At 37.4% G+C, this 14,074-nt stretch overlaps 1 long non-coding RNA gene across 1 annotated transcript; it reads right to left on the reverse strand.

Annotated features, from left to right (window-relative positions):
* LOC127431313 (uncharacterized) lies at positions 1-13,699 on the reverse strand. The gene is made up of 3 exons (XR_007895568.1): positions 13,639-13,699; positions 2,139-2,254; positions 1-1,778 (listed from the first exon to the last, which is right to left on the reverse strand). It is a non-coding gene; the product is annotated as an uncharacterized LOC127431313 (long non-coding RNA).
* Between the last annotated feature and the right edge of the window lie 375 nt (positions 13,700-14,074).

The following is a 14,074-nucleotide window of genomic DNA, read 5'->3' on the forward strand; positions in this document are numbered from 1 at the left end:
CTTACACTTTAGTTTAGAACAGCATGAACACAAGCAGAGTGATACACACAGTGAAGTATCCGAGTGCTGATGGTGTGAGACCATCAGTGCTCATGGAACGTCTCTCGTCCAATCAGATTCGAGGACCGGAGCTAACTGTTGTATACTACCCTATATTACACAGTGTACCAAATCTGCTATGCCAATAATTTGGTTTCACATTATGTTAATTAATAAAAGCAGTTGTAAGGTAATATTTATTAGAATCTTGCATTTTAGCAAGAATTCATATATTTTGGGGTCCCTACTTAAAATCCAGCATTATGTTCTGACAGTGATAATTGACTCATTGGTTATTGCCATCTTTTTCAGATGTTTCCCCTGTGTACTGCCCATCAGCTTTGAGCACTTAAATCACCTGCTCCAAAACTCAGTGGTTCCAGCTCCAATACAGGACCCCTTTTAAAATGTGTAATATGAGATTCTTTATTTTTCTGTTATGTCAGATTTATTTTAAGTTACAATGTCGTATCTTGAAATTAAAGTGCAATACGAAATTTAAATAAACCGTAACATTGTCTTTGGGTTGACTAACTTAAAAATGAAAATGCTGTCATTTACTCACCCTCATGTTTTTTTAAAACCTGTACTATTTAGTTTCTTCTGTGGAATATGAGAATATGTTGTAGATGCTGCCAATGAGGCTGAAATGAAAGCGAGGCTGTCAGTCCCTATCATTATTCCTGACATCTCTTTTTGAGTTCCTCCCAGTCGTTTGGGTTTGGAACAGCATGAATATGAGTATAAATGCTGACTCCTCATTTGACAAAATATTTTTTGTCATTTAGTTGACAAATCTTTTATTGAGTTCTATCAAGGCATTTTGAGGTAAACAGGTTTTAAAGAGTGTCTGTTTTAATGGTGGCGGCACCCAGAATAAATGTAAATAAATAATTCCATTAAATAATAATAATAATTGAACAAATACATTCGGGCGCCAGACAGGTTTAGACAAGAATGAGAGGGTGCTGGTTAGGGGAGTTCACATGTACATTGGTGTGGCTTGAGGCTTCAAGGATGCAGAGGGAGAGTCACAAATGAGGGTATGGAGTAGGTCAGCAAACCTAGGTGATCACGTGGCACTTCAGACACTTGTATCCAACTTAACTCTGCTACAGAGCACTTCAGCAGGTCAGCAATCCTCTGCTACTCACGCCACTCCGTTTTAAACATTGAGTCAGTGGTTAGATGGTTTGGTCCATTCTTTGTATCCAGGCAAACAATGTTAAGCACTAGTTAGTAACTTTTTGTAGTCCTCTTTGTTCTTTTCTCACTCCAGTGGCACTCCTGATATCACACGTACACTGGGCAAACTTTCTCCAAGCACTAACTCTGTTCACCCCACACTTGTTTCACACCTTATCTCACACATCTGTCTCATACACCTTGTGCACTCAAATGAGCAGCCATTTTATACTTTCAGGTTTGGGATTGGCGGTAGATCCTTAAAGTGACAGGGCACATTTTCTCTCTGCCACACTGTTTTTTACACTTTAAAGCAAGTCTGTTGGCCAAAAGGTATGATTTTTTTGTTACAATTTACAGATTGTCATGCATGTAACTACAAAAGACAATAAATTTAAGTACATGTATTTACACACACAAACAATGGAATTGAACATTACAACTGGAGTGCTTGCATTATGTTCGAGTTTGTTGTACATGAACATCCTCATTGCCACATCATGGTGTTGTATCAGTTGTCTGGGACGAATACTCCTAGTCAGAGTAAGAGCATTCTGCACAAATGATTGGAAACAAAATAACAGTTACATGTTAAAAACATTTCTGTATAGAAAAGCAGGGGCATTGGTTATTTATTATTAATTTATGGTTTGTGCTCCTAAGATCATCTAATATGATTCATGTTTTATGAAGGCACTATCTAACCTACTGATCTTTTGTAGTAACATTTAGAGTAAATGTTTTGACACACATTTCAGTCAAGAAACTTGCTTAAAATTAAAATAGCATTCTCATACAGTCAGCCAGGTTAGCTATAAAGCTAATGATCAGGACATTAAAAATGGGCAATTTTCAGCTGTTGACATTTAACAAGACACTACACATGTTTATAACTGAGAGAAAATTATACGAACCTTAAGTCACAGTATTCCTCTGATGACGTCCGTTTCTTTAAAAGTTTGTGGTCTTGGAGCTTATCTGTATGTGCTTGATTCCATGTTCATGAGAGCGCTGTGACTCTGGTCCCACCCTGATAGTAAAACGAAGCATGACTGGTTGAAGATAGACCATGCTACAATTGGTCAGAGTAATGTGGCCATTATCTGATTGGCTTGAGTAGACGATGGGTGGAGTCCACCTATTTGTAGATTTGTGTGCACGTCTTGATGCTAGGTTTGTTTCACAATTGACAAATGTGTGTAGCGATACGCAAATGCACAGGAAGCAATCCACAAATAAATGCATGTGATTCACAAATGAATGCTGGACAGTATTGTGTTTGTGAGTTAAAAATATTTATATTTGTAAATAATTTTTTTATTTGCAAATCTCATTTTATTTATTTGTGAATTCACTTTATTTTTGTGAAACTCCTAACATTTATTTATAAATATCATTATTTTTATTTGTGAATTCATTTAATTTTTGTGAAACTCCTTACATTTATTTGTGGATCTAATTCAGTTTATTTGTGAACCAGCTTTCTATTTGTGAATCTCTTTCCATTTGTATGTTAATATGCAACAATTCTATCTCCATACAGAAGCAAGTAGTTGTGTATTAGATGAAAACAATGTCCAGCGACGTCATTGGTTGTAGTGAAGGTCGTACAATGTCATAAGAATTAGCTAAATTTAGAAAAGTTGTGTGAATCCTTACGATTTCACTGTGAAAATCTGTTGTAATGCCGCTCCCAATCTGGGCTGCGTTTCCCAAAAGCATAGCAAGCTTAATTTGATCATAGAGACAATTGCCGCCAATGGTTTCTACGATCAATTTAGGCTTATGATGCTTTTGGGAAATGCAGCCCTGATCAGCTGCACGTGTGTGGCACTCTACAAATGAACGTGACAGGTTAACAACACAGAGACTGATATAAAAGACAGCAGTAATATTCCCTGTACAATTGTACACAGTGTGATTGTAGCTCAGCTTCGTCCATCATGCATGTATACACCAGCTTAAGGCCATAACTGGCCTCGGCGTGTGCATGTTGATGAACGGTCTCATTCCTTTTCTTTTATTCATAAAAAAGCATTAGTTACGTGACAGTTATGTTGACTTCATTTCAAATCATGGAGAGGTTATATATGGGAGAATCAAACATCTGCCGCTCCTTTTGCCATGATGATTCAGATAGATCACTAATTATTGCCTTGTTGGGCACTAATTTCAAGATGGCTGGGCACTAGTTTCTCTGGAGCATAAGGTCAGTACTGTCTACCATTATGCCTTCCTTTCCCAGACACCCTTGTGAATTTACTGCTTTGGTTTAAACCGAGCCATCATAGGCACTCCCCTTATTGGAATGAAACTGTGAGACTGTTTCACCCAGCTTCTCTTTCTTTCTAATCATTATTTATGAGTTTTATCTCTGTTCCGTTCTGGCCGTTGAGAGAAAGGGAGGCTTTCTTTTTTTACGGGAGCCCAAAAATAGCACACATTTTTCTTTGTTAGTGAATGTCTAGGCAGTTCAGGCTCGGACAGAGAGACTGTGGAGTATGCATCTGGCTTTATGAGAGAGAATCTGTATATGTAAGTGTTTTCTTAACACCGGGGGGATCAAGGTGCCCTTCTGTGGTGGGGGATGGTCACCGTGAACAATTGATTCTGCTCAATGTCTCAACACATCATACTCTCTCTATTTCTCTCTCTCTTTCTCTCAATCAATTTTCCTGCTATTTCTCCAATTGTACATCCTTTCCCTGACGATTCCTGCCCTGAAAAAATAAATGGTAAGAGGAGACCAACTTAGAAGACCAGTTTAGACCAGGATAAATACTCTGGCTTATGCTGGTTAGTGCTGGTTTGATGCTGGTCTAACTGCTGGACCAACATAGCTATGATGTACACTAGCAAAGCATGATTTTGTTTTTATTTTTTCCTGTGATTCTGTGGAACCAGCAACCAAAACACAAGATATGCTGGAGGCCAGCAATGCTGTTTTGTCTTATTTCATTTTGTTTCTTGTTTTTTTGTTTTTTTTGTTTTCTGTTTGCATTCATTGTTTTGCAGCAGACTGAAATAACCTTTACCCTTGCTGCATTTTCAAAGCTGCAATAACAGTCTTTTGATACTTTATGTTAAAAATTATGTTAAACAACAACCTAAAGAAGACCATCATAAAAATCATTCATTTTAAAAGTAAATCTGGACGTGCCTTGTGCCAGAAAAATGACAAGCATAAACAAAGAATCTGTGTCTGACACCTGAAAAATAGCATAGTGGGGAAATGCAGGATGAAAAACAGCTGTCCCAAACAGCCACAGAATGATAGAGACATTTTTGAGCCTCTCCTTGTTGATAACTGTATGATCTCAGCACTATTCAGCCTGTACAACTGAGTAAACAGGGAGAAGGGTGTATCCTTGGGGACAGCTGGGATAAACTGAGACTCTCCCAGTTTACAGTGCTTTCCTTCGTGCTCTCTAGATATCACCTAGATATCACATAGAGACTGTGTCTGTCCCTGAACTACCAAACATAAAACTCTCACTAAATAATTAAAAAAAAAAATTATTAAGGTCAAACTTGTAAAAAACAAAGATAAACATCATATGAAGGTAGGGCTACTAAACATTAGATATCTTTCTGCAAAGCACTAATTGTAAATGAAATTATTACAGATCATAGTTTGGATGCACTCTGTTTGACAGAAACCTGGCTTAAACCAGATGAATATATTAGTTTAAATGAATCTACTCCCCTAGGTTATTGTTATAAACATGAGCCTCGTCTGAAGGGTTGAGGAGGAGGTGTTGCTACAATTTACAGTGAAGTTTTTGGTGTTACTCAGAGGACAGGATATAAGTTTAAGTCTTTTGAACTAATAATGCTTAATGTGACACCGTCAGAAATAAATAAAAAAAAACTTGTCTTGTGCCCTTGCTACAGTATATAGATCACCCGGGCCTTATTCTGATTTCCTTGGTGAATTTGCACATTTTTTATCAGATCTTGTAGTTACAGTAGATAGAGTTTTAATTGTTGGTGACTTCAACATTCACATAGATAATGAAAATGTTATCGATATTCTCAACTCTCTTGGAGTCAGACAAAATGTGATCGCCATAATCATATGCTAGATCTAATTCTGTCATATGGAGTTGATGTTGATACTATAGAAATTCTACCACAGAGCGATGCCATCTCAGTACATTACCTCGTCTCTTTTATGCTGCGATCAGCTAATATTACTCAATCTACACCACGCTATCGTTCAGGTAGAACTATTTTTCAACCACTAAGGATAGCTTTACTAATAATCTTCCAGATCTGTCTCATATACTCAGTAAGCCTCAAAGCCTAGAAGAACTTGATGAAATAACAGAAAATATAAATACAGTCTTTTCTAGCACTCTTGATAGTGTCGCCCCCTTCGATTAAAGAAAATGAAAGAAAAAAGCCCTGCACCATGGTACAATGATCACACTCATGCTCTCAAGAAAGCAGCTCGGGAAAATGGAGCGCAAGTTGAAGAATACAAAATTAGAGGTATTTCGCAGTGCATGAAAGGATAGTGTCTATAGCTACAAACATGCACTAAAAGCTGCCAGGTCAGCATATTTTAGCAAACTCAGAGAAAATAACCACAATAATCCTAGGTGTTTATTCAGTACTGTAGCTAAATTAGTTAGGAATAAAGCCTCATATGAACCAGATATTCCGTCGCAGCACAAGAGTAATGACTTCATGAATTTCTTTACTGATAAAATTGACATAATCAGAAATAAAATTGAAATTATGCAATCATCTGTCACAGTACCTCAGAAAAAAATGTGTCATAATTTTCCTCACGTGCAACTTCAGTCCTTCACTGTCATAGGTCATGAAGATCTAACAAAACTAATCGAAACATCAAAAGCCACAACATGTATGTTAGATCCAATACCAACTAAGCTCTTAAAAGAGGTATTCCCTGTAATCTCAGAACCTCTTCTTAATATTATTAACTCCTCGCTATCCTTAGGACATGTCCCAAGACACTTTAAAATGGCAGTTATCAAACCATTTATTAAGAAGCCACAACTTGATCCTGCAGAACTGGCTAATTATAGACCGATTTCAAATCTCCCGTTTATGTTGAAAATACTAGAAAAGGTAGTATCCACCCAACTATGTTTATTTCTACAGAGAAATAGTATATATGAACAATTTCAGTCAGGATTTAGGCCCCATCACAGTAATTTCTGCACTTATCAGAGTTACAAATGACTTGCTCTTATCATCTAATCGCAGCTGCATTTCACTTCTAGTGCTTTTAGATCTTAGTGCTGTATTCGACACGACAGATCACAACATTCTCTTGAATAGGATAGAGAATCATGTTGGTGTTTGTGAACTTGCATTAGCATGGTTTAGGTCCTATTTAGCAGACCACTACCACTTTGTCTATGTAAATGAGGAATTGTCAAACCAAACAAATGTAAAGTATGGAGTGCCACAGGGATCAGTTTTAGGGCCTCTGCTTTTCTCCTTGTATATGCTTCCCCTGGGAGATATTATCAGGAATCATGGAATAAGTTTCCACTGTTATGCCGACGATACCCAACTTTATATTTCTTCAAAACCTGATGAATTTTCACAAATCTCCAAATTAGCAGAGTGTATCAATGAAATAAAAGACTGGAAGGCCAGAAATTTCCTTCTACTCAATTCCGACAAAACAGAGGTACTAATTATTGGACCAAAAACCTCTAAAAACATGCCGCAAAAAATATAATTTGACTCTCGATGAATGTACTGTTACATCGCCTTCAACAGCGAAGAACTTAGGTGTTATATTTGATACCAATCTGTCCTTTGAAAATCAAAATACCAATGTTTGCAGAACAGCATTCTTCCACCTAAGAAATATTGCTAAATTACAACACATGCTCTCTGTTGCTGATGCCGAAAAACGAATTCATACGCTCATGACCTCAAGACTAGATTATTGTAATGCATTACTGGGAGGATGTCCAGCAAGATCAATAAATCAACTTCAATTGGTTCAAAATGCAGTAGCCAAAGTGCTGACTAGAACCAAGAAATATGATCATATTAGCCCCATTTTATCGTCGTTACATAGGCTACCTGTTAAATTTCATATTAATTTTAAAATTCTGTTAACTACATACAAATCTTTGAATGGTCTAGCTCTGCAGTACTTAAGTGACCTTCTACCATGCTATATTCCATCACGTTCATTACGATCGCAAAATTCTGGCCTATTTATAGTTCCTAGAATATCAAAATCCACAAAAATCCTTTTTATATTTGGCTCCTAATCTATGGAATAGTCTCCCTAACACTGTTCAAGATGCAGACATACTCACTCAGTTTAGGTCTAGACTAAAGACTCATCTATTTAGCCAGGCATACACCTATTTTATCTTTCAACTCACAATTAGGCTGCTTTAGTTAGGTCTGCCGGAACCAGAAACCAGAAACATTGATCATGATCTATAACTTTTTCCTGTTATAGATTGTTTCCCTGACTCAACCTCGGGACTCCTATCCTGAGGTCACCAGAACTGGCTGGATCCAGCTCCATTCCTGCTTTGTGTTGTACTCCACTCTACGTGTCTCTGAGTGATGATGACTAATAGCAGCCGGTGCCAGCCAAACATCACTTCAGTCTATTACAATGGACTTCAGAAGATGAGCTGATTCCAACTCCAACCATAAGACATGGGATACATCATATGCCATTGCCTGAACCTTGGATTTAGGATAGACCTCACCGAAATTACCGGATGGTTGAACTGTGATGCACCTCACTGATCTCTGCTTGCATCACCTCGGTCTAATGATGGACTACACTCTTATAATGGAATACACAGACTATCAATTCATTGCCAACAGAAACCCTTCATCAGCCAACTAACAAGGACAATGCATCTATCTGAACTTCTGCAGTAATCCAGGATGGACTTCAAAGACATTAGTTATTAATCTTAAAGTTCATACAAAATCTTTGCCTAAACACTGACCCTTAACACTTACTTAGTTTAATAATTTTAAACCATGACTTGCACTATACATGAGTAATATTGGCATTATATTCATGATGTTAGCCTGAGGGGAACTGGCCCCCACAGTGAGCCTGGTTTCTCCCAAGGTTATTTTTCTCCATTAACCAACATCTTATGTAGTTTTGTGTTCCTTGCCACAGTTGCCTTCGGCTTGCTCACTGGGTTTCTAAAAACAATTATTATTTAATTATTTTTAAACACAATTCACAATCATATTTTATCAAACTACACAATGATGACTCTAAGACATTATAGATATTACAGTCTCATTTTCTGTTAATGCATGATTTTCTGTAAAGCTGCTTTGAAACGATGTGTCTTGTGAAAGGCACTATACAAATAAAAATGACTTGACTCTCTATCTCTCTCTCTTTTTATCCCTCAGTTCTCCACCCCTTCCTCTTGTCCTGATGCCCAGTCCAGTCCACCACAGTCAGGGGTTAGAAAGTCAGGCCAGATTTACTCGTACAATTTCCTTCTATCAGGAACAAAGAGATTCTCTCTCTCTGTCCCAGTAATCATCTGGGGCCATTGTTCCATTTTGCTCAGTGAATGAGATCATTCAAGTGGCCTTCACAACGTGTTTAACTCAACTATTTGTAACTGCTCTTACAATAAATGTAGTCAAGTGGAGCAATAGTTTGCTTTTGCGTAGTCTGAGCCTCAGACCAGACGATTGCCGCAGGGCCCCCTAAGTTGCAGGGCCTGGTACGACCGTACTGGTTGCACCACCCTAAGGATGGCCCTGGAGACTATGAAGAGTTTGCCCGCAAAGCTCATTTGTATGTGAAAATTAATGAGTGGTGAATTTGCAGCAAGTTTGCAGTAAGTTTGTGGTACGTTTTTTTGTAAGGAATAGGCACTTGCTGCCAAAAGTTTGGAATAATGTACAGATTTCACTGTTTCGGAAGGAAATTTGTACTTTAATTCACCAAAGTGGCATTCAACTGATCACAAAGTATAGTCAGGACAATACTGATGTAAAAACTGCCCCATCACTATTTGAAAAAAGTCATTTTTTATCAAATCTAGACAGGCCCCATTTCCAGCAGCCATCACTCCAACACCTTATCCTTGAGAAATCATGCTAAATTGCTAATTTAGTACTAGAAAATCACTTGCTATTATATCAAACATAATTGAAAGCTATTTGGTTCATTAAATTAAGCTTAACATTGTCTTTGTGTTTGTTATTTAGTTGCCACGGTATGCAATAGACTGGCATGTCTTAAGGTAAATATGAGGTCAAAAATGGCAATAAAGAAACCGCTTTCTCAAGAAACTCTTCAGTCAATCATTGTTTTGAGGAATGATGGCTATATAATGCTTGAAAGAGATGTGGAAGGCCAGATGTACAACTAAACAAGAGGATAAGAACATCAGAGTCTCTAGTTTGAGAAATAGACGCCTCACATGTCCTCAGCTGACAGCTTCATTGAATTCTACTCGCTCAACACCAGTTTCATGTACAACAGTAAAGAGAAGGCTCAGGGGTGCAGGCCTTATGGAAAGAATTGCAAAAAAAAAAAAGAAAAAAAAAAGAAACACTTTTGAAACAGAAAAACAAAAAGAAAAGGTTAGAGTGGGCAAAGAAACACAGACATTGGACAACAGATAATTGGAAAAGAGTGTTATGGATCTTAACCCCATTGAGCTTTTGTGGAATCAGCTAGACTGTAAGGTGTGTGAGAAGTGCCCGACAAGACAGCCAGATCTATGGCAAGTGCTACAGGAAGCGTGGGGTAAAATGTCACCTGAGTATCTGGACAAACTGACAGCTAGAATGCCAAGGATCTGCACATGGAGGATTTTTTGATGAGAACTCTTTGAAATAGTTTAAGAAGTTCTAAATATTTTTTTCAAATTGTAATAGTAATTTTTCATGTTATTAATGTCCTGACTATACATTGTGATCAGTTGAATGCCACTTTGGTGAATAAAAGTACCAATTTCTTTCCATAGGAGCAAAATCTGTACATTATTCCAAACTTTTGGCCACCAGTGTACATCTAGTGAAATCCAAGTAATAAAGGCTGTGACGTAATTTCTGACAAAATCTGGCTAAAAATAAGGTGTTTTTTGAGTTCACTGTAGTGGTTCAAAACAACTTGCCAGTGCGAAATTTCAAGAAAACTGTGCTAGCTATTAAATACCTTTGTATTGGCATTGGTCCATGTCATTTGGTGGGTGTGATCCATCCACCTACTTTGATGCCAACATATTTTTCTGATTAATTTCTTTACTCAGTCAACATCACTCTAGAGTGCAGAGAGGCCACACTTTTATACACCCATCTTTGCAGTAGTATTATAGTAATATTCTTTATTTCAAAAACAAGTAAAAAAAAAAAAATAAATAAATAAAAAATTCTTGATCTTACGTGGATTGCATTTATAAAATGAATCATAAAATACAATCACAGAGGGTAACCAGTGCATATGACCACATATAGTGTGTTAGCATTAGAATTAGCATTAGCACCATAAATGCAGAATGTAAACATAACAAATTACACATTATCTACAGCCTATATATTACTTTAATTAATCATCAAAGTGGTTAAAACAGCTTATTTTACTGATCTCATGTGGAGCAGTGCAGGAGGTGTCAAGGGTCAAAGGTCCGGCTAAGCGAGACTAGCTTTTGGTCAACAATTACATGATCCTGACCCCAGAAAACCTCTTACCATATAATTCAACAATGATACAATTTCACATGTGAGTGATATGGACACTGTAAATGTGAAAGTGCTCTCAGCACAAAGAGTGCACGTCAATACAGAGAGAGAAAAAAAAAATAGACCAGCAGTCACCAATTAGCAGACTGTGGTCCAAGTCTGGACCCAGGCTTGGTTCAATCCGGACTGCGAGATAATGACAACAGTTGTCCTATCTTAAAGTTTCTACCGTTTTAGTGAGCAGTGCGTCAAAACAACAGCGCTATACACACCACAAGCACCCAGAGGTGATCAGTGCTATATCATCTTTTCTCAAGCGCCGAACACACTTCATTCCTGCTCCGTGCGTGTTGTCTTTCTCTCTCGCGATATACAAGAGGCATTGCATAAAACCTGATTAGGTTATGTAGATTTCCAGGCATGGTTATTTTAACAACAGCAGGGGAGACACGGTGAGCAGCAATGTAGATGGAGACTGGCATCTTTCGCTAAAACACACTGCAGAAAATGAGAATAAAGCAAAGTTAAATTATTTTCATCTGTCTGATAAATGACCGTTCAGCTAAAGCAGGTTTGTGACAGGACAAGTTCACGTGTCACCTTTTTAGTATAATGTCTTTTTCCATCTAAATTTTGCTTTATTAATCAGCATGTTACATGCCTTTCATGACAAACAGCTTTTTTTATTTTTTTTTTTATTTTGTGAATTATTATTAATAGAAACTATTAGTTATCCTGGCTAGGAGATTTCTCTGCTTCTGATGAGAATGTTCCCATTATTTCATAGTCAGCCCATTTATACTTTTTTTTGTTTTCTCCTCAAATTGGAATGCTCAATTCCCAATGCACTCTTAGTCCTCGTGGTGGTGTAGTGACTTGCCTCAGTCTGGGTGGCGGTGGACGAATCTCAGTTGCCTCCGCTTCTGAGACCGTCAATCCGTGCATCATAACACGTGGCTTGTTGAGTGCCTTACCGTGGAGACACGCCATCCACCACGGCATCCATACACAACTCACCAAGTGCCCCACTGAGAGCGAACCACTTTATAGCGACCACGAGGAGGTTACCCCATGTGACTCTACCCTCCCTAGCAACTGGGACAATTTGGTTGCTTAGGAGACCTGACTGGAGTCACTCAGCAAGCCCTGGGATTCGAACTCGCAAACTTCAGGGGTGGTAGTCAGCGTCTTTACTCGCTGAGCTACCCAGGCCCCCTCAGCTCATTTATACTTAACTTAAGCAAACAGTATTTTTAAGATGTAAATTGTTAGTTTATTGTTATTAGATTTTCACTTTAGGAAAATATAAAAATGGTCCATTTAGACTTTTACATTTTTAAAAATGTTCTCTTAGGGGTTACCCCTGACCCCCCCATACAGTAACTTATATTTCCTCAGTCAAAAGTTCTCCTATGTCCCATACACAGGTATCTGAATGTAAAAGTAATTAAGAATAAATGTTCAGAATGAAAAATTTTTGAACACAAAAACTGGACTGCTGTCACCCAGCTTGAAAACAAATGTTGAACTTATCTTGTAAATTAATATCCAAGTGCTCTCGACTAATGAACTCTATGAAATATTTTAGCCTAATCTTTTGGTAGAAAAGATCCCTCACACCCCACTGCTTTGGCTTTGTCTCTGGGCCAGTGTCCTCATCTCTGCTTTGAAGAGTCTATTTTGACTGTTTATTTTTTCTTTTTCTTTTTTTTTCTTTTACAAAGTACGGAAGCCCTGAACCACAAGGTGGAAAAAAAAATAACGGTGAAAAAAAATATATAGTGTCTCAGTTCCTTCCTGAGCCTAAGTCAATTTTTTTTCTCTCTTCCTAAATGTTTTTTTTTTCTCTCTTCAAAAAAACTTTTTTTCTCTCTCTTCAACATTTTTTCTTTTCTCTCCAAAAATATTTATTTTTCTCTCTTCAAAACAAATGCATACGGTACCAACCTTGGCCACCAGGTGCCACTATCAGTAAACATGTAATCTTATGCTTTTAATGCTTTCTTTGTTGCTATATAGCTGAATAATACATTTATTATTTATTTAAGGGTTTGCAAACCTTAATCAAGACAAAATCAGGTTACATATGTTTGGTTTGGCATTCATTGTCGTGTAACAACTGGAGTTATTTTTTGTTTGAAAAAAACATTTTTGAAGAGAGAAAAAAAAAATTTGGGAAGAGAGAAAAAAAATTTTTGAAGAGAAAAAAAAAATTTTAAGAGAGAAAAAAATTTAAGACTTAGGCTCAGGAAGGAACTGAGACATTTTGTTTTTGTTTTTCACCGTTATTTTTTTTTCCCACCTTGCGGTTCAGGGCTTCTGTAATAAAGTACTATTGCTGCCAACGTGGAAAGTTATTATAACTATTCTGAAATAAATAAATAAATAAATGCAATGAGTTGCATAATTTCAAAGCCATACTGACTACTGACACTGTGCAAGTTATTATTTTCCGGACCTTTGCTAGGAAGGAAATGTATGGACCTCTTGAATCTTTAATTGAACACCCCTGCACTAGACTGTAAGATCAATAGACAGACATTTGTAGCAAAGCTCCGTTAGACAATCAATAATATTAAACCAGCTAAATGGATGGTTGTTATTCTTATTAAATAAATTAGTAAGTGATGTCACTCATTTTATCATGGTGGTGACAAATGTGTCTGATTGCAAGTCCTTCTGACCTTTCCTATCCTGTAAAGGCAGAAATCTGTAACTCACCTTGCAATGATCTCGTCCATGACACAGTTCTTGCTGTGAGTGCACTTTCTCTAAAATTCAATTACCGTCTCTGCAAGGCAGCTTCATGCTCGTCACAGTGAGAATGACCAGCACTCAACTGTAATGCACTACTTCCCCTTATTTCACGTAATGCTGTTGTGCTAAACATGCGGTGATCATGTTCTATCAATGAGAATACAAGGCCTTGACTTACTGATATTTAACTGGCTCAAGGTGCAATGATGAGTGTTGATACTTACTAGTTCCCAAACAAATGCATGCACTGTATGTGTTTGTGCATGTCTAACGCAGCTGAAATTGCTTTGAGTTTGTTTGTGTAAGTGTTTGATGGTTGCTGATGAATTGCATGTCCAAACTGATTCTTCATTTAATGTCACTTTGAGGCAATTTTGAGGCATTTTCTGTTTGTTTATTA

This window comes from Myxocyprinus asiaticus, chromosome 40, assembly GCF_019703515.2.
Source record: "Myxocyprinus asiaticus isolate MX2 ecotype Aquarium Trade chromosome 40, UBuf_Myxa_2, whole genome shotgun sequence".
NCBI lineage: Eukaryota > Metazoa > Chordata > Actinopteri > Cypriniformes > Catostomidae > Myxocyprinus > Myxocyprinus asiaticus.